Raw genomic sequence first — 20,277 nt, forward strand, 5'->3', positions numbered from 1 at the left:
AAATGTCTGTTTATGCATACTACCAATTAATATATTGCGCTATTTGTCTTTTCCTTGCTGATTTGTGGGAGTTCTTTATATATTCTCTGTAATAATTCTTTGTCGATCAAATATTTGCTGGCATTGTTTGCAGTGTCTGTTTTCATATTCTTTATTATATTTATTAATATAGAGAAATTACTAATTTTTGCTTATCTTTTTTGTTCCTTATTTAAAAAGAAAGCCTGGGGCACCTGGGTGGTACAGTCCGTTAACATCCAACTCTTGGTTTTGGCTCAGATCATGATCTTAGGGTCATCCTCAGATCATGATCTCGGGGTCATGATTTCAGGGTCAGGAGATCCACTCCACATCGGGGTCTGCACTCAGTGTACTCTGCTTAAGACTCTCTCTTCCTCACCCTTTGGCCCTCCCCCCATGCTCTCTTTTTCTTTCTCAAATAAATAAATATATCTTTTAAAAATAATAAATAATAAAGGTATCTGGGTGCCTCAGTTGGTTAAGCATCTGTCTTCAGCTGGGATCATGATCCCAGTGTCCTGGGATCAAACCCCACATCGGGTTCCCTGCTTAGCCAGGAGCCTGTTTATCCCTCTCCCTCTGCCTGCAGCTTCCCCTGCTGTGCTCTCTTGCAATCTCACACACTCTGTCTCTCTCAAATAAATAGTCTTTTAAAATAATAATAATAAATAATAATAAAATAAAAAGAAAGCCTCTAGTACTACAAAGATATAAAATTTTCTCCTGATTACATTGAAAACATTTCATAATTTTGTCTTTCATGTCTAGGACTTGAATTCATATCGTAAATGTCAAAATAAGCTGTGCATATAAAATGTACTTGAGAACTCCTCAAGTTTTTTACACAAGTTAATGAACCACAATGAAATGATGAATCATGTGCTTAAACGTCTCATATTATTGCTTGTTTTGAGATTATAGGAAAGAAATTCAAGATCAAATAGACACTTGGGACCCATGTTTCAAATCATAATTTTATTTTAGGGTGGTACCAATCCACACATAAGAAAGCATTTTCTTCAACATCCTCGATGGTAATTATGTTAGAATATAGAGTTCTTGCAGACCCATTTGACACATTCAAAAATGTAAATCATGAACCATGCAATAATGGAAACTAGTTTCCCTTAGAAACTTATTGAATATGTCATAGTTGCAATAGGAAAGCAAATCGAACCTTATAAAGAGGCATAGCTTTTTATAACTATCTTTACTAATACTTAGGAGAGAGTTTTAAAGCATCCAAATAGAGGTAACAGAAAAATAGAGATTTAGTGCTCTTTTTTTTTCCTTCATTATATTATTTAGTCTTCTTACATTGATTCATTCGAAAAGTATCTACCGGAAGTGTACTATTTTTAGAATATTATGTTTACTCTCATTTGGTTTGTACACTTACTGGTTGTAAACTTTTATTTCGCTTTCAGAACTGTGACTTATGAGACATTTTTGTGAAATTGTCTAGTCACTACTATCTTAAACAATCAAGAATTGAAAATTTGCTCCAAATTTCTAGTGACAAAACTTTTAAAAATATTATAAGATGCATAGTCATCTAAATAAATGTTAAAGTAAGGCAGTTAGAATTTTTTCTCATATTGACAAAGCATTCTATAAAACATAATTATAACAAAATATTATTTCAGTAGTCTATGAATAAAAATTCAGATCTCTCTACATTTCATGTTGGAATAGAAAATTCACAAAGAACATCAACTATTAAAACAAAAAGAAGAAGAAGGAAACAAATATCTAAACCCTTTCAAAAAAAATAAAATAAACCCTTTCAATGTGACAAGCATTCTGATCTGTTTTTATACAGAAGATTAAAAGAAAATCTTTCAAAATTCTGCTTGTATAAGTTTACAAAAAATTTAATAATAATGTTTAGAAATATAAAAAGATATGAATTCTAACTCCTGTTAAATCATAATTATCTGCTGATTGACCTCGGAAATTAACTTCCTTCAACCAAAATAGTAGTTTCCTCAAGTACTTCACATCACATAGTTGTATGAAGATCAAATGGGAAAGTACTTTGTAAATCCTAGGATTTTAATATTCCTGCAATATATGATATGGAAATGAAGCCAAGCAATATTTATATTATTTAGAAGTCCCAGAAGAAATTTCCAGTGAGTTCATTAAATTTATGTTACACCCATTTTGAAACTAAATATTCTCATTAAAAAAAAAAAAAAAGACAACTATATACTATAAAATCTGTGAAGTTATAGTCAAGGTTACGGAATTAGCATTAGTAACAATTTAATCTTGTTTTAATATCTCAGGCTTCTGGCCAGGATTATACCTCATACATTGCTGAAATATTTTCCTGAAAGAATTCAATACTTTGAGAGTGAATTTATATTCACTGCATATGCCAGCCCTCAAGCCTCAACTAAACTCAACTTGAAAAACAATGCAGTATACAACACCCCGGCACAGATTTTCTCACACTACTTAAGAAATTCTGATTGGATTGTAACAATCAACCCATATGGTACGATATCATTTGGCACCATTTTCCAGGTAGCATGTTATTATTCACGTTCTGGCAGCTATGTCTGCAGGCTTTGTACGTAGTTACAAATGGAAATGGGCCACATGCCCCAAACTTTCTCTCCTTTATTACCCTTTTTTCCCCCTGACAGTTGTGGTTTCATTTATTTTATTTATCTCTTTCATAAGACTGTCTACTTAATCAAGGGTTAGCAACAGTATCAACAGAAGTAGGACTGAAAAGAAACCCAGAATTCTCCCTGGAACACTGGACTTTTCAGAGGTAGTGATTTAATCCAATTCAAACCACTGATTAGTTACTGTCTCTTCTTTTGCTTAGATTTATTTGGCTTCAAGATTGCTTCAGAGATAGACAAGTTAGGTGTACCAGTATGTTCAGGAATGATGATTATTTATGCACTGATTTATGCACTAATTGCAATTATTTTATATAATTACTAATTGCTTTTGGACTCATAAGAAGGTAAATGAAATAAAATATACATATTAATGATCGGTCCTTTTTTTTCCTATTTGATTAATGAATTAAATTTTCGTAGATGTGTTTCAAGAGAATGTTAGCCAAAATAAAACCATATATTTTATTGCATCAAAAAAATTAGATATAAATATGAAAAGAAATAATACAAAGAGGGAAATATTATAATTCCGAACCTGAAGGAAGACCTTCCACCGTAGAATTTGTTTGTATTAGCACTTTTGTAATTTCCTCTATTTATTTATTAGAATCTCATCCATGTTAACCATGTCTACTGAGAAACTGTTTACAAATTGGTGGTCAAAATGTTCCTTTTGTACTCATGGCTTTGGACAGTCCCTTCCCACACTGACTTTGCTTGGCTTTGTGACTTTCCCTGGACAATGGAACAAAATAGATGAAAAGTAGTTGTGTGGGGGGCACACCCTCTCCTAGTGCTGGGAACCTTTCTCCCACCAAAAGAATAAGTCCAGGCAAGACTCCTAGTGAATGAGAGAATGTAGGACAGAATCTTGATCCATCCTCCATTCCATGAACTAACTGCAAAGCTCAACCCAGTAAATCCAGACCAGGAAACATCACACAGCTGAACCACAGACTCAGCGATAATAAATGATAAATGATTATCATTTTTGCCACTAATCTTTAGAGTTGTTTTCACAAAACAAAATCTAATATGACTACCATCGTGACATTTCTCAATGAAAGAGAAATGGTAAATGAAGACAATTTTGTGATGGATTTATTAATCTGATTTTTATTATTAATTTAATATTAATTTAATTTTCTAGAACTGAATTTTGGCAATTCTCACATTTGCATATGTATGTAGTATTGGGACATGATGATCCTATATATAACTTTTTACAAAATGTCTTTTTTAAGATTATATTTATTTATTCATGAGATACATAAAGAGGCAGACACATAGGCAGGGGGGGAAGCAGACTCCCTTAGAGGAGCCTAATGCAGGATTCGATCCCAGGACCTGGGATCATGACCTAAGCCAAAAGGCAGATGCTCAACCACTGAGCAACAGACTCATAGATCAATGGAACAGAATAGAGAACCCAGAAGCCCCTCCGCATCCACAGACACGCACGCACCGATGTCATATGGATAAAGCACAGGGCCACCTGCAGAGCCACGCGCCCCACGTTCAAACACGTGCCCAGACACAGAAATGGCCACAAACACTCAGGCACATGAGCGGTGAGGTTCCAGGCGCCCCTTTACAAAATATCTTAAACATTGCATACATCTAATACATTTAGAAGAATTAAATAAAATGATGGCTCAGTTATGATTCTGAATTTAAAACTTGAAAAATTACTTTTATTTTTTTATTTAAATTCAGTTAGCCAGCTTATAGTACATCATCAGTTTCAGATGTAGTGTTCAATAATTCATCAGTTGTATATAACATCCAGTGCTTATGATATCACGTGCCCTCCTTAATGCCCATCACCCAGCTACCCCATTCCTCCACCCACCTCCTCTCCAACAATCCTGTTTGTTTCCTATAGTTAAGAGTCTCTCATGGTTTTTTTTCCTCTTTAATGACTTCCCATTCAATTTTCCCTCCCTTTCCCTATGATCCCCTGTGCTGTTTCTTGTATTACACATATGAATGAAACAACCCAGCAATTAGACTATTAGGTATTCACCCCAAAGATACAAATGCAGTGATTCAAAGGGACACCTGTACCCCAATGTTTAAAAATTACCATTAAAATAATTCTAATAAGTTTTTAAAATAATTCTAATAAATGGTTTATTGTGTTTTGTGTTTATGATACCATTAAGTGGAATTTCAATTTAGAGTTATTTATTTTTTCCTAGATAATCTGTGGTTTCTAGTACTGTCCCCAAGAGGAAATTTGCATGTGAGTTTGAATGTTCAATAGTTTGAACATTTTTAGGAAACGTAAGAACTGTTGCCAATTCTCAGGGAGGTTTCCAAATACATCTTTGTGAAGGAGAAAGTGGTACAAGGAAAAGCTCTCTGAATCAGCCCTTATAGAAATAAATATATACTCTAAGCCAAGGGAAGATTTCTAGTTCATCCCCTATGCCAAAGAAGCTAAAAGAACAGTTAACAGAGTGGATGCTTCAGAATTACAAAAAAATTCCAAAAAAAAATCTATTGTCTTCAGACAATAGATTCTGTGTAATAATGCTGTTTGTCCTTGAACTTCACTATCCTATGTCTATAGAATGACTTTGTGTATCTGTTTTCCATCAAATTATTTTGTCAAGGTCCCGAGCCGCCTGAATTTCAGAAACTGGCTTCCCAGCTATTTCTGTTAACTTCTTGGGAACTGCCTCAGTTTTTTCCAGAAAAAAAAAAAATTAAACTCAAGTTTTTTCCCCTCTGATACTGCCTTCCATGCTGCCAAACTTTGTGATATAGACACGAAGTTGGGATTTGGAGCCAAAAGTAATCATCTTAATGCTCCTCAATGACCTTTAATGAATGGAAGGAGACATTATGTTCTCTTATCTTCCATAACACAAAAGAGATAGGACTGCACCTTCTAATAAGATTTAAGATTTGGAAAACTTAGAGAACATGGAAATAGAAAGAAAAAGTAGTTTATAACTGCTATTATCTATTCTTAAAGTCCATGGTTCTAGGCTCTACTTCATTATTCTTGAAGAGCTCCTGGCAGGTTTCCACAGAGGTGTCCAGCTTAGCCTGACTGTCAGGAATCCTTCTTTCAGCTTCCTGATCCTCTTCAAAAGAAAAGGACATTGTTTTCTCTCCAAGTTCAAGTCTCACTTCATTTTCTGCCCTGGATATTACAGAATGCATGAAGGATAATAAATCAAATCTCTTTGGGAGTTTCTCCCACCTGAAAGTTGCCTGGATCCAAGACACAGGAAAACAATCATAGAAGTTGATGTTATATTATGCAAAGTTCACTTCTATCATGTTGATTATACAGTATGTATATCACCTTCAGTGGAGCCAAGTTACCTTCCAAGCAGACTAGAGCATCTCCTTTACCTGTTTTTTCTACAAGCATGAAGTAAAGGTAAAATTAAAATGGAAAGTTCTTCCACTTTTGTCTGGCTTTAGCTTTCACACTACTGTGAGTAAATGTTGAAACCAAAACAAATAAGCAAGCAAATAGGATAAATACATGCTCTTAAAAACATATTTTATATGCATGGAGTATTTGGGAACCTTTTTTTCTTCAAAATGAAATTTTTAACAGTTCTATCATATTATGAATTTATTCCACTCAGATTTTATTATTAAATAGAATACTCACCATCTCCATACAAAATGTCTTCTTGGGTGCCTCTCTTGAGTACATTCTTAAAATACATCTGCATGATTTCAAGCAACTCTTCTCTCAGAAGAAAGCCTATTCCAAAAATAAACATCAGTATCCTAGAGGACAGAAAGACATGCACACCCTTTCAGATGGTGGTTTTCCAGCCATAAATGCCATCAAAGTCACCAATCACATATGAAAATTCATACCAATATCCAAGTTGCCAATAGATCATCCTAAGGTACAATGCTGTGAGTTATTCCTCTGAAAGAATTCTGAGAGAAAAAATGTGGAATTTAGATTTAGCAAAGAAATATGACATACCAGGGTCCTAGAGGAGAAACAATGGGTTCAGGACATCAGGAGTCTTTTGAAAGATGGCCAACTCGTGTTATTAGGACCTGACTTCACCTCAGTGGAATTGTGTAAGGAGAGTTGGGTCTTAAAATGCTCAGATTAAGTAACTGCCAGATGAATAGACCCATAAGAAATGACATTTGTTGGGGCATCTGGGTAGCTCAGTGCTTAAGTGTCTGCCTTTGGCTCAGATTGTGATCCTGGGGTCCTGGGATCTAGTCCCACATCAGCTTCCTGCAGGGGGCCTATGTCTCCTTCTGCCTGGGTCTCTGCCTCTCTCTGTGTCTCTCATGAATAAATAAATAAAGTCTTAAAAAAAAAAAAGAAAAAAAATGGCATTTGTTATCTTGTTATGTGCAGGCCTCAATCTCCTCTACAGAGGGAAAGGATAGTGTCAAATATTTTCATACTTAGTAATGAATTGGAAAAAACACACACATACACACAGACACATAGACACGTTCCATGTCATTTATCCATTCATTTCCTCCATCATTTTTCAATACCTATTTATTAGAAATTATTTGTTACAGGCTCTGATTCACTTGCAACATTTGCAACCATGAAAAAAAGACATAAAGTTTCTCTCCTCAGTACACTTATTTTTTTTTAAGATTTTATTTATCTATTCATGAGAGAGAGAAAGAGAGAGAGAGAGAGAGGCTGAGACACAGGCAGAGGAAAAAACAGGCTCCACACAGGGAGACCGAAGTGGGACTCGATCCCGGGTCTCCAGGATCACGCCCTGGGCTGAAGGTGGCGCTAAACTGATGAGCCACCCAGGGATCCCCAGTACACTTATTTTTAGTGAGCAACACATGCCAATAAGCAAACAATGTAAATATATGATATATTAGATCCCGATACTCATTATAAGGATAACTATAGTAGACAATGGGAATAGGCCTTCCCGGGGCAGGGGACTGTTTACGTCAGATAATGCCTTCTCATAAGGTGATAGTTTAGTAAGAACTTAAAATTGTGAGGACCAAAATATGAGGATACTTTGGAGAATATTCCAGGGACAATAAATAGCTTTTGCAAAGGTTCTGAATAATACCATGTTTAGTATATTTAATGATCACCCAGGAGGCCAATATGGTGCCAGCAAAGATGAAAAGGGTGAGGTTAGCATGAGCTGAGGCCCGGAGGTAACTGAGACCAGATTATAAAGAACACGTCGACATAAAAAGTCATAGTATTCTATTTTGAGGGGGTAGGAAGCCATCAGAGGACTTTATATAAAGGAGTGATAAAAATTTACTTCAGTTAAAAAGATTGCTCATGTTTCTACACAGTAAGTAGTTTAGAGGAAAGTGTTGAAGCAGGGTAACCTTGTAGAAATTTATTTACTGCAATAACTGACAAGAGATGGTCTGGAGCTAGGAGTGCCTAGAGGAGTTGGAATTAGTTAAAAGCACTGTAGCTTGTACCAGAGATGCAGGGTGGACCAGATATTCAATGGTTGAGGGCATGTGGAGATGGTAGAAAATGACTAGAAAGGAGAAAGAAAGAAACAGTGAGGGAAGGTTAGGTTTGCACTTACATCACTATTTCATCCTTTCGTAGGAAATGACCAAAGGAAATGGAATTGAAGTTTTTCTGGTTTTGCTATTCCCAAAGACTAATAATGAAAATTCACATGAACTAAGGTAACATTGCATGTCTACTACAGTCAAATAAAAAACTTAAAAAATAAAATTTGCATGAAAACTAAAATACGCAAAATAAGAATAGAGAATGATAGATATTTTGTCAGTTCTTTAATCTTAGGACCTATTAATTACCTTAAGTATCAAAGGAATCTACACAATTGTTTTTATTGATAATTAAATTTCAGTATAATTACTTCACAATAGCTGTTTTTTTTTTTTTTTTTTAATTACATGCTACATTCAGGGCACAGTCATTTCCTGTTCTTCATGTGGCATATGGCACTTTCTTTGATGACACATGTAGGCTAGGGAATGTCTCAATGAATGAAAGCTGCAATTCTAGTTATTTAATACACCCTGTTGCCAGTCAGTGCATGTTGCTTTTCGCCATTGGCTTATGAATCCCCTTTCACTTTATTGACAACCTCACCTTCACCATAAATCAGTCGTCAAGGATGACTACATCTGGCATTCTACTCAAGAGGAAATTTCACATTATGTCATAATACTTAGAAAGAGAATGTGGAAAGTTGATATTCTCTCAAATTCCTGTGCTCTACTTCATCTTTTTTACATGAAATGTAATATTAACGGATATTTGTATGAATGGCACATTCTCTTAGTCAGGGAGAAGCTATAAATCTAAAAGCATCTTAATCATGACCCCATTATTCAAATGCCCCCTGCCCCAAATAAAATAAAATAATTAAATAAAATAAATAAAAAAATAAGAAGAAAACTGCAAAAACAATTAGTTATGTGGGTGTTATCTTCATGGCTAAACCAACTTCTAGAGACGTACTATTTTGTGTGAATGACTCCTAATACAACATGAGGTTATATGTGATGGAAATCAGATTACTCTTTTATATACATAAAAGAAATCCACTTTCAATTAGTATAATTCAGATAGGAGCTAAGATAAATCTTGTAGAATCAACTAAAGAAAATCAGATTTCCCAATTAATAATATAAATACATATTCTGGGGTTAGGTATCTCTATCTCTGTATCTCTATCTCTATTTCATATGTATATCCACCCATATATAATAGAAAACCTATTTGGTCAAGTAAGTATTTATATTCATGTCCAAAGGCAAATATGCAAAGCTTCCGGCAAGTAGCAGCTTCAATATGATCTAGAGGATAAGATTTAAAGAGCAAACCAAAACAAACAAACAAACAAAAAAAACTGATTTTATGACTCAGACTGGCTAACATTTATGGGGCTTAGTTTCCATGAAGAAATCAATAAAAAAGTTCATTTTGTATAATTTTACCTAAATTATCAAAATAATGATCACTCATTTTTTTTAAACTGCTGACTAGCAATAGGAATTGGCTGAAAGCACTAGACATTGAGACATGAAATCTCACTTCCCAACTCAAGGTTATTTAATTTCTCTTTAACCTTAATGAAATTCTCTTGACACTGCTAAGCCTTCCTTGTAAGGATAGTTTTCACTATCAGTTTTCTGAGCTGTGGAACCCTATGAGGTTAGAATGAAAGCTAAAAGATTCCTTTACCCAAAAAAACACATGTAAGAAAAATCTTATGGTTTAAAGATACCTAAGAACCCCAAACAGCCATTTTAAAGGATATTTGATAATTTTCCCATAATTAGACATGAACTTTTTAAAAATTATGGAACATTTGTTAATTTAATTCTATACAAGTACCCTTCTAATCTGTGTCACATACATATTCTAACAGACCAAATTCCTTGATAGTTTATTTCATTTTATTATTGAATAATAATCTACTGCATACTTGTCTCATTTACGTACATCTTGGTTGTTACCAGATATGAGTAAAACTGCTATAAATAATCATATTTAATATGTTTTTATCAAATCAATTGTGTAGCAACCTAGAAGCATGATTGTTGGATTGTATGGTAGCCAATGTTTACCTTTTTAAGAAACTGCCAAATTCTCTTCCCAAAGGGCTGTGTGTGCCCTTGTGCACTCCCATCAGCAATAAGTGAGTTTCTGTTTTTTCATATTCTTCATAGCAATTGATACCAGCAGTTTTTAAATGTTAGCTATGCTAAGTGTTCAATGGTATCACATTAAGACAAAGGATGTTAAACATCTTTTTACAGGAGTATCTGCCAACTATATAACAGGTGAAGTTTCTGTTCAGATATTTTGTCCATTTTTAAATAGGGTTTTTCATTTTATTATTGTTTGTTTTGAGAAATGTGTTGTATATTTTTATTAAAAGCCCTTTATTATATATGTTTTTGGCAAATACTTTCGACTGTGTGATCTTTCTTTTCATTTTCTTCACAGTGTTTTTCTCAGAGAAGTTTTTAATTTTAATCCATTTTATCTTTCCTATTTTTCTGTTTGATGTATCTAAAAGAATAATGTGATATTGTACCTAAAAATTAATCACCAAATCCAAAGTCACATATATTTTCTATATTTTAGCTTGTTCTTTCCCTAAGAATTTTATAGTTTCACATGCAGGTCTATGATGAATTGAGTTAATTTTCTGAAGGTGTAAGGCATGTGTTTAGGTTTTCTTTTTTTTTTTTTTTTTTCTGTTTTTGACATATGGATGTCTAATTGTTAAGAACTATTTGTTGAAAAGGTTATCACTTCTTTCAACTGCCTTGTTGTTTTGTTGAAATTTGGTTGACATATTTGTGTCATCTATTTTCACCTCTGTATTGTGATCTTGTATGCTTTAACTTGCTATACTTGCTTATTCTTTTCAGGAGGTTTTCCTGTTTCTTTTTGTTTGTTTTTTGGTTTTGTTTTGTTTTTTTAAGATTCCTTGTGGTTTCCTCACTATTGATTATGTCATCCGCAAGTAGACAATGTCATTTCTTCTCTTTTAATCTCATACTTTTTTGCACATGATTTTTCTGAAGAATTTAATGCTAAATCACTGAAATTTGTTTCCAAGCTTTGGTTTGTTAAAATTGTGATTGTTGCTGCAATATACTTCTTTTTTGGAATTATATGATGGGGACCAAGAAATCTACATGATTTATCTACAACAAGGTTTTTATAATTTTTAACTGCCTTAATCATCTTAACTAACTTTAGTATTTTTTTAAGATTTTATTTATTTATTCATGAGAGAAACAGAGAGAGAGAGAGAGGCAGAGACACAGGCAGAGGGAGAAGCAAGCTCCATGCAGGGAGCCTGATGTGGAACTTGATCCTGGGACTCCAGGATCACGCCCTGGGCCGAAGGCAGGCGCTAAACCACTGAACCACTCAGGGATCCCCTATCTTTAGTTTTAACTATAAACTACATTTAGTTTAAAACCAAAAAGTGTTTAATAAATGGAGGTTAAATACATTTTGCTGAATTATTTAGCCTACTAGATAGCGGATGTCAAAGTTTAGAGATTGATGGCAGATAGAATTCAAACATTCTAGGAACACTTCCATTCAATACTTTGCTGGGACTTTCTTTTATATAATAAATGAGTGTTGGACTTTATCAAGTGATTTTTTTTTGCTCCAACAGATATAACAATATATTTTTTTCCTTTTTAGTTTGTTGATAACAGTAGATTACATTGGTTGATTTTCAATTTGTTAGTGATATTCAAAAGGAATTGCAATAGCTATATTAACACTATACATAGTGGACTTCAGAAGGAAGAAGATTATCAGGGGGAAAAAAGGATATTATGTAATTATAAAGGAGTCAATTCTTCAATAAGACATTAAATATGTATACACAAAACCAAAGAGTGTCTACATACATGAGATAAAACTAATAGAACTGAAAGCTGAAGTAGATAAGTCCACTATGATACTTGGAGACTTCAATATCTCTATATCACTAATCGATCAAGCAGGCAAAAAATAAGTTAAGAATATAGTTGATTTGAGCCACAAGTTTCAACCACTTTACTTGAATAAATACTCTTTGGATTGTTCTGAGCTTTTAAGAGTTCTGTAAAAGAGGAGTGCCTGGGTGGTTCAGTCAGTTGAGCATCTGCCTTCAGTTCAGATCACGATCTCAAGGTCCTGGGATGGTTAGAGCAAGGGAAGTAAAAGTTGGTGAAAATTGCCAACACATGCACTTGCCTAATGATTTCAAAGACTACATGATTCTCATGGTCACTCAATAATTCACAATATTCCATTAGTTGAATAAAAACATTCAAAGACTGTACCTTTTTTTTTCCTTTCATCAGTGCCAATGTCTTTCTGTTTCTGCTTATCCTCATTTACAAAAGAAAATCCAAAGAAACTATGAGGAAGCAGTCATTTTCAGAAAGGGTCTCATCAGATATTTTACATTTTAAAATGTGAGAATCTACTCCAAATTGTTTAAAGCAACATTTGGAGATTTCAAGAAGATGAAGAAAGATATTTCCATAGATAGTAACTTTATAAATAATTTTCAGTTTGAGAGGGTAATTAACAAGATAAGTAAAACACAATGTAGCATCAATGTAATATGTAAATATAGATTTGGGTTATATCTATATTCACAAAGCATAGAGACTTTAGATAGTTTCTCAAAAAAAGACTATCTGATCATTTTGTGCTGCCATCTCCTGCTGACAATAATAGAAATGGTAAATTTGAGTAAAATATGTCTTGTTCTTGTAAAGGACTTCATATCAAACCATCATGCTACCTATGTAATTATGAATAAGAATTTTGCAGTGGAGGCAATATTATTATAGAAGTAAATGCAATATTCTATTACTCTTCTATGTATTGTTTTAGTTTTTCATTACTTTTCACCATTGTCTACAATGCTCATTCCCTAAGACATCTTTCAAAACATATCTGCTCTTAAGCAAAAATTACAGAAAATATTAAAGTATTTTTGTAAAAATGGCTAATTCATGGTGTCTAAGGGGATTTAGTAGGTTAAGCATCTGACTTGGCTCAGGTAAACACGAGAGGATGGGGATCAGGCCCTGCATCCGACTCCCTGCTCAGCAAGGATTCTGCTTGTCCCCCATCACCCCTTCTCCCACTTGTGTTCTCTCTCTCATATAAATAAATAAAATATTTTAAAACTGGCTAAATTTCCTCTAACTAATCTTTGTTAACACTAAAGCAATGGTATTAAACATCAAGTTTGACTGTTCCTCAGAAAATGGTCCTTTGCAATATGTACATGGAGAAAAATGACCAAATTTTAGCTACTTAGTACTGGTAATATGCACTTATTTTTTAATTTAAGAGGAAGAAATAAGCAGTGATTAATGTTCTATGACTTACATGTAGCCTGTAATAAGAGCCCAAACACTGTGTTAGATGATGTATGAAACACACAATGCATTGTCTTTTCAAGATGAATTCCAGCATTGTAGTTGTGATTCACAAGAATTCAAGGTTCCTTTGAACTTTTCAATGTCTTCCCAGGCTCACGACTTAACTTCAGTTAGAATCATAACTGCAGCTTATATCAAATCTATTAGAAAGTAGACAAATTTAGCACACAGGGAACATAGCATTTAATGGAATTAAAAGGTGAAGAAATGTTTAACAGGTACTTCTATGCCATGACTTCATATTTTAAATTATGGAAATCCCCAGTGCAATTCATCTTGATATATTTATTTAGCAGTTTTTCTAAAATCTGATCATTGGCTTCTGAAAATTCTTTTATTTTCCAATATATTATTTGATCACATACTCCCAATTCCTAGAATAAGTTGTACAATGTGTGTAAAGGTAGGTAAATGCTCTTGGAAAGCAAATTTAGAAAATGAAGAGTAGTGCAAATGGATTGGTTGGCATCTGTCTTGAGAATTTTATATGGAATATTACTTTCTTTCATGTCAACAGATAGAATTTCCTTTCAGTGTGGAAAATCTGGAAAATGGGAGGGAAAATTATGATTTTCAAAATAACTGGGTGGTAGAGTGTAGGTGGTAATTAATCATTTGTTTCTACACCCAGTGATTCACCTCTTATTCAGGAAAAAAAAATTCATAAAACAAAATTTTCTCATCAGGACTATTCTGTTACCAAAGAATAACCTAATGTAAAGTGTCTAAATGCAATTTATATTTCATTATCTCCCACCTTCAAATATAATAAAACTATGATGATGATGCTTTCCTTTTACTACTGGCTGTTTTAAAATTTCTTCAAAATAGCTTTTGATAGATGTTTTATTTTTAGGGGTTTTTAAAAATCAACCCCAAAGAAGTGTAGATTGTCTCAGTTGTATGAATACCATCTTCATTCCACTAACTACAAGTACAATGTTACAACCAAGCCTTTCATAAAAACTTTGGACCGTCACTGTTTGACACAGGGATGCTTATCCCTACAAACACATCAATTAGACATACAGAAAATTGTGACAATAAACAGCTTTTTACCGGCTTTTTTCCAGTATACCTTTTCAGAATCCTCTAGAAAGGTAATCTCTGATGAAGTAATCACAGCTTAGCTTGATGTCCCATGTCACCAGCTCTAGTTTATGCCAGAGCCTTCCTTGGTTTGCTCAACGTATGTTCTCTTTAGGCATAAACTGAGTAGAGAAGGGAGGCAGAAAATGGTCTTAAGTTTGGCAATCTCTGTCACTTGTCTTCTCTGTACAAAGATTCTCCTTCTGTACAAATTTCTCTCCTTCTGTCTCATTACTTCAGCACACTCCTAGCTTTCTATTCTATTGCTTCACGCAAGTTTCATCATTTTGTTTGTGAATGAGTGTGTGTGATAGGGCTGAGGAAAATGGATATGTATGTTATTCTAGAAAGAATGTTTATTAGAAAGATGTAATCCTGAAGGGATGAATTCAGACTGCTGAGCCACTGTGGCTCACTATAAAAAAGTGACAATTTTGATTTCCCTCAAATAGCAGAAGATCAGTGATCCACCGTTTGGAAGTCTGGCTTCAAATCACTCCCCTTTTAGATAAGCATAGATCACAAGATTGAAAATCAAGAAAGACACAAGAATACAAATTTTCATGTACATATTCTTCCCCTCAACAAATGTAACCAACCTTCAGCTCTCCTTTCCCCCTTGACTGGCTATACAAAGGTAAGGGTAATTTTATTTTCGTCTTCATCTACTAGAAGTCAATCATTTTCATTACCCTGTAGGTCTCCTTCCTGTTGCCCTCCTCTCCCCCATTCCTTTATACTCTTATAGCCTATATGTCTCCGGGCCCTCCTCTGCCTGAAGCACTATTCTGTGACTTTTAGTGGCCTTTGAGTGCTCTCTCCTGGCTCCAGAGTTCCTCAGCCAGTTTTCCTTATTAGGAGAGTGAGGCAGACCTTCCTGGAGCCAAGGGACTAGAAAAGAAGAGAGAATGCATTTAAAATAAAATGAGACAATTATTTCTCCTTCTTCGGGGTCTTCTGGAGTCCTTTGTTTTCCTCTACACATGACTAGAAAAAAAAAAAAAAAAAGAAAGAAAGAAAGAGAAAGCCTGAAAGAAATCTCTGCTTAACTAGAGAACACAGGAAATATATGTCATTTCAAAACTTAATTTTACATCAGACCAAACGTTGGTGTTGACACATCCTACTAATAAAACCATTCAGACAGGTCCTCACAAGCTTAGAGTATGTTTTTTAACTTCTGTGGTGACCTCACTTGGAGGATGCCCTTGGTTTGATGGATATGACTGAAAATGAAAAGAGATAGTTATGAGCTCTAGGAAGTGGAGAAAAATTCTTTCTGATGAAACTTTAATTTTTTGTGCTTCCATTTTTAATTTTTTTCTATCATGAGCAACTTGAAGTATTCTGACCCTTTTATATCACACAGTATTGTACAGGGACCAAATGTACTGAGAAGGAAGGTTTTTATTATTTGTGTGCGTTGGGGATATGGGTAAGGAATTGCTGTAGGGAGGACATAGAATTTGAAAGGTTTTGTAAAAAAGTAGAAATTATATATAATAACAAACATCATTCTTCAGAAGGTAAGATAAAAATATATGCTACATTGTTATTTTAATCTGTATATTCTAAAATATAGTAGATATATATTCTTGAGTATATGACATTTTAAAACACTTTTAATGAAAAGCATAACATTTTTGAGTTTTTCTGGATGTGAGGATTTCATTTTAATTTACATGCTAATTAATATTTGTGAATTTACTAATACTAAAATATGAAGTTACAAAATTAGCCTTCCATAAACTTACACATCAATCAAAAGTAAAACAATGAAGTCATTTTTGACATATTAAACATATAACTGCTGAATTATGTAACTTATAAATGTTTTAATTTGTTTTAATAATTCCCATCTTAATTGCCTATATACCCATAGTTGCAAAACAATCATATTTACTCATTATTGTCTTAATCATTTTATTTTTAAATTTAAAAAAATTTAAAGATCTTATTTATTTATTCATGAGATACAGAGAGAGAGAGAGAGAGAGAGAGAGAGAATGAAGGCCGAGACACAGGTAGAGGGAGAAGCAGGCTTCAAGCAGGGAGCCTGACAAGGGACTCAACCCTGGGTCTCCAGGTTCATGCCCTGGGCTGAAGGTGGTGCTAAACCACTGAGCCACCTGGGCTGCCCTGTTTTAATCATTTTAAATAAAATTTTTCATATTTTTGACAGGAGGGAAATGCAAAGATAACACTGTAATCAGCTATTTCTCTTATAAAGATAAAACAGGGCATATGCTTAGTAAAAATGATCCATTAAATATCTTTTTTTCTATGCACAGAATGCAAATAACAAAATAAGTATTTTTTTAAAGCCTTCATAAGTCTTTCTCAATTTAGAGGTCTGCTACTGTGAATGGTTAAAATAAAAGCTGTGACTTTATGTAGTTGGAACCTCTTCCCTTAAGACTAAATGTGTTAAGAGAGTGTTGAATGCAAGGAACTGAGCTGACAGGTCACATCATTTGATTTATTCCCACATAACCACCAACTCCTTGTCTTTATAGATTTCAAATAAAGCTCCTTCGAGTCCTGACGATAGAATGAGAAAATCTTCCATCTGTAAGGCATTTCCATTTATGGTATTTCTGCACCAGGCAAAAACTGGTGAATCTCAAAATTCCCAGGATTGTCCTGGAACTTAAAAATACTTGAAGAATGTGAAATAGGACTGATATTTCAGTCCTAGAAATAGAGCAGGGGATTGTGAGTGCAGGTGAGGCTGCAGACTCAGCCAGGGGACACACCTAGGGACCAGGAGCATGGTGCAAAGGAGTCCGTCTTGCAGATGTTGAGGAGCATGAAGGGATTTTACTCAGTAAAGAAATGCAATGATATTTACCCTTTATAAACCTTGTCTAAGCAAGAGTGGCATTGACTAATATTTTGTTAACAATTTATGTAACTTTTTAAAAAGAAATTGTTTAGTGACTAGAAACCCCTTTTGAAAATTTTGGAAAATTTTTATTTTTTTATTTTTAAAGATTTTATTTATTCATGACAGAGAGAGAGAGAGAGAGAGAGAAAGAGAGAGAGAAACAAAGGCAGAGGAAGAAGCAGAGGGAGCCTGATGTGGGACTCGATCCTGGGTCTCCAGGATCACATCCTGGGCTGAAGGCAGCGCTAAACCGCTGGGCCACTGGGGCTGCCCTTGGAAAATCTTTATAAAGCTGTTTTGTTTTGTTTTGTTTTGTTTTGTTTTGTTTTTACCAAAAGCTACAATTGTGGCTCTGGATTTCTTAGAAATTTCCAAGTGAAAAATATATCTTTTAGTTAGTTTTGAAACTATAAAGAAATATCTTTTTAATTGATTTATTGAATATATACTAACACATTGGCAGTATTATCTTTGGCCTATTGCTCCTTACATGTACGATCATACTTTATCATTTGCTGAATATTTTGTTTCTGGATTTCTCAATGTCTCTAAATATCCCCATCACTATGCACACCTGTGTGTTGAAGAAGGAAATAGAAAAATAAAATCAATAATTCTTTGCTTCTTTTCTTGAAACAATTTTTTAAAAATGCAGACAAGGTGTTCTAATATAAGCACACACTTTATTTTATTAAAGATATTATTAATTTATTCAGGAGAGACACAGAGAGAGTGGCAGAGATATAAACAGAGGGAGAAGCAGGCTTCCCCAGGACCCCGGGATCCTGCCTTGAGTAGAAGGCAGATGCTCAACCACTGAGTCACCCAGGCATCCCTGGCACATATTATTTTAAATGTATGTGGACTTTGGTGACATAAATAGTAGATTAACATTTGAGAAATAATTTTCATTCATTAACTCTATTCAATCAAGTGGGGGCTGGGGTAAGGCAGTGGAGAAGAAATACTAGAAGCCAGTGTATTGCGGCTATTCAAATCATCAAGACCTAAGATAAGAAATGGAAATAAGGGACATCTGGGTGCCACAGCTGGTTAAGCATTAGACTTTTGGTTTTGGCTCAGATCACGACTCAGGCTTATGAGATCCAGCTCGTCATCAGGCTCTGCATCCAGTGAGGAGTCTGCTTCAGATTCTCTCTCCCTCTCCTTCTGCCTCTCCCCATTCATGCTCCCTCTCTCTCTCCAAAATAAATAAATAAATAAATCTTAAAAAGAAAAGAAAAGGGACTGAATTAAGATTATTGAGAGGGCCAGAAGAACAACTTTGGTTGAAGTTAGTAACATAAGAGAGAATATTAAAATAATCTGATGACATAAGATTTAAGGTTAGGAGGATCTGAAAATATAATTGAGGAGCAAAGACAATATATTCCCTCTGGACCTACCGGAATGAAGTCTACTGGTTGAGAGAGTTTTCTGGAAAGCAGTGCTGATAGGAGACAACCAGGTTTCTGTTAATGCAAGAAGATGAAGAGGGTATTTAGTAGGGCAGGAGTGAGGGGAGGTAAAGGAATGGGCCATATGCAGAGCCTGACAGTGATAAGAGTGAGGAGGTAAAAGGAGACTTGGGATTCTGAGAGTTTTGTGGTGCCTGAAATAATGGGGATAATGGACATAAGACGGGACCTAGCAAATAGCACTAGGGAGTTTAGGTGAAGGTCTAAGCTTCGGGGATGAGGAAAAGGGAGGGCTGGCTAACTTGGACATCTTTTTTTTTTTTTTAACAGCCTTATTAAGATAGTTAATATAACATATGTTTTTTACCCATTTAAAATTGTCCACAAGTCATTGGTTTCTTTTCTTTTCTTCTTTTTTTACAGATTTTATTTATTTATTTATTCATGAGAGACCCAGAGAGAGAAGCAGAGACATAGGCAGAGGCAGAAGCAGGCTCCGTGCAGGGAGCCTGATGTGGGACTCGATTCCAGGACCCAGGGATCATGACCCGAGCTGAAGGCAGACCCTCAACCACTGAGCCACCCAGGTGCCCCATTGGTTTCTAACATATTCACAGAGTTGTGCAACAATTACCAAACCTAATTTAGGTATATTTTTATCACCCCCCCACACACACACAAAAAAACCTTAAACCCATTAGCATTTACTTTCTATTCTCCCTCCCCACCTCCCCATTCCCAGCCAAAGGCAACTCTAATTTACCTCCTCTATCTGAGGATTTCCCAATTCTGGACATTTCACATAAATAGAATCATAAGATGTATGTGTTTGTACCGGCTTCTTTCACTCAGCAGAATGTTTTCAAGGTTCATCCACACTGTAGCCTGTATAAGTGTTCAATTCCTGTTTATGGTCAAATAAGATTCTATTTTATGGCTATAACACACTTTCATTCTGCATTCATTGGTTGATAGGTTTAGATTGGTTCTACTTTTGTGCTATTATGAATCATGGTGCTATGGAAATTCATGTTCAAATCTTTGTGTGGATGTTTATTCTTATTTGAGGGGGATATATCTGGGAGTTGAATTAATGGGCCACATGGTACCTATGTTTAGTATTCTTTGGAACTGTCAAACTGTATGATACTGTGACTGCCCCATTTTATATCCTACCAGCTATATGTGAGGTTCTGGGACTATTTTGGCCATTTTTCATGGAGGCAAAGAGGTCTGAAAAGGTATGTCTTAACTCCAGAATGTGAATCCCTTCATGACCACTGAAGTTGGGGTTAAA

The 20,277-nt window shown here is 34.7% G+C and overlaps 1 long non-coding RNA gene across 2 annotated transcripts in view; it reads right to left on the reverse strand.

Moving 5' to 3' along the window:
* The window catches only part of LOC144301622 (uncharacterized), a 114,313-nt gene that overhangs the window by 9,114 nt on the left and 84,922 nt on the right, over positions 1–20,277 (reverse strand). Inside the window, exons 2-6 of one of the 2 annotated variants that reach the window (XR_013368378.1) lie at positions 18,969–19,034; positions 14,665–14,797; positions 13,534–13,726; positions 6,301–6,422; positions 4,336–5,817 (exon numbers count right to left, since the gene is read on the reverse strand). This is a non-coding gene — a long non-coding RNA (uncharacterized LOC144301622). Of the gene's footprint in view, positions 1–4,335; positions 5,818–6,300; positions 6,423–13,533; positions 13,727–14,664; positions 14,798–18,968; positions 19,035–20,277 lie in introns of those variants that run through there. The other variant, XR_013368379.1, reaches the window with a different exon arrangement.

This window comes from Canis aureus, chromosome 30 (genome assembly GCF_053574225.1).
Source record: "Canis aureus isolate CA01 chromosome 30, VMU_Caureus_v.1.0, whole genome shotgun sequence".
NCBI classification, from domain to species: Eukaryota; Metazoa; Chordata; class Mammalia; order Carnivora; family Canidae; genus Canis; species Canis aureus.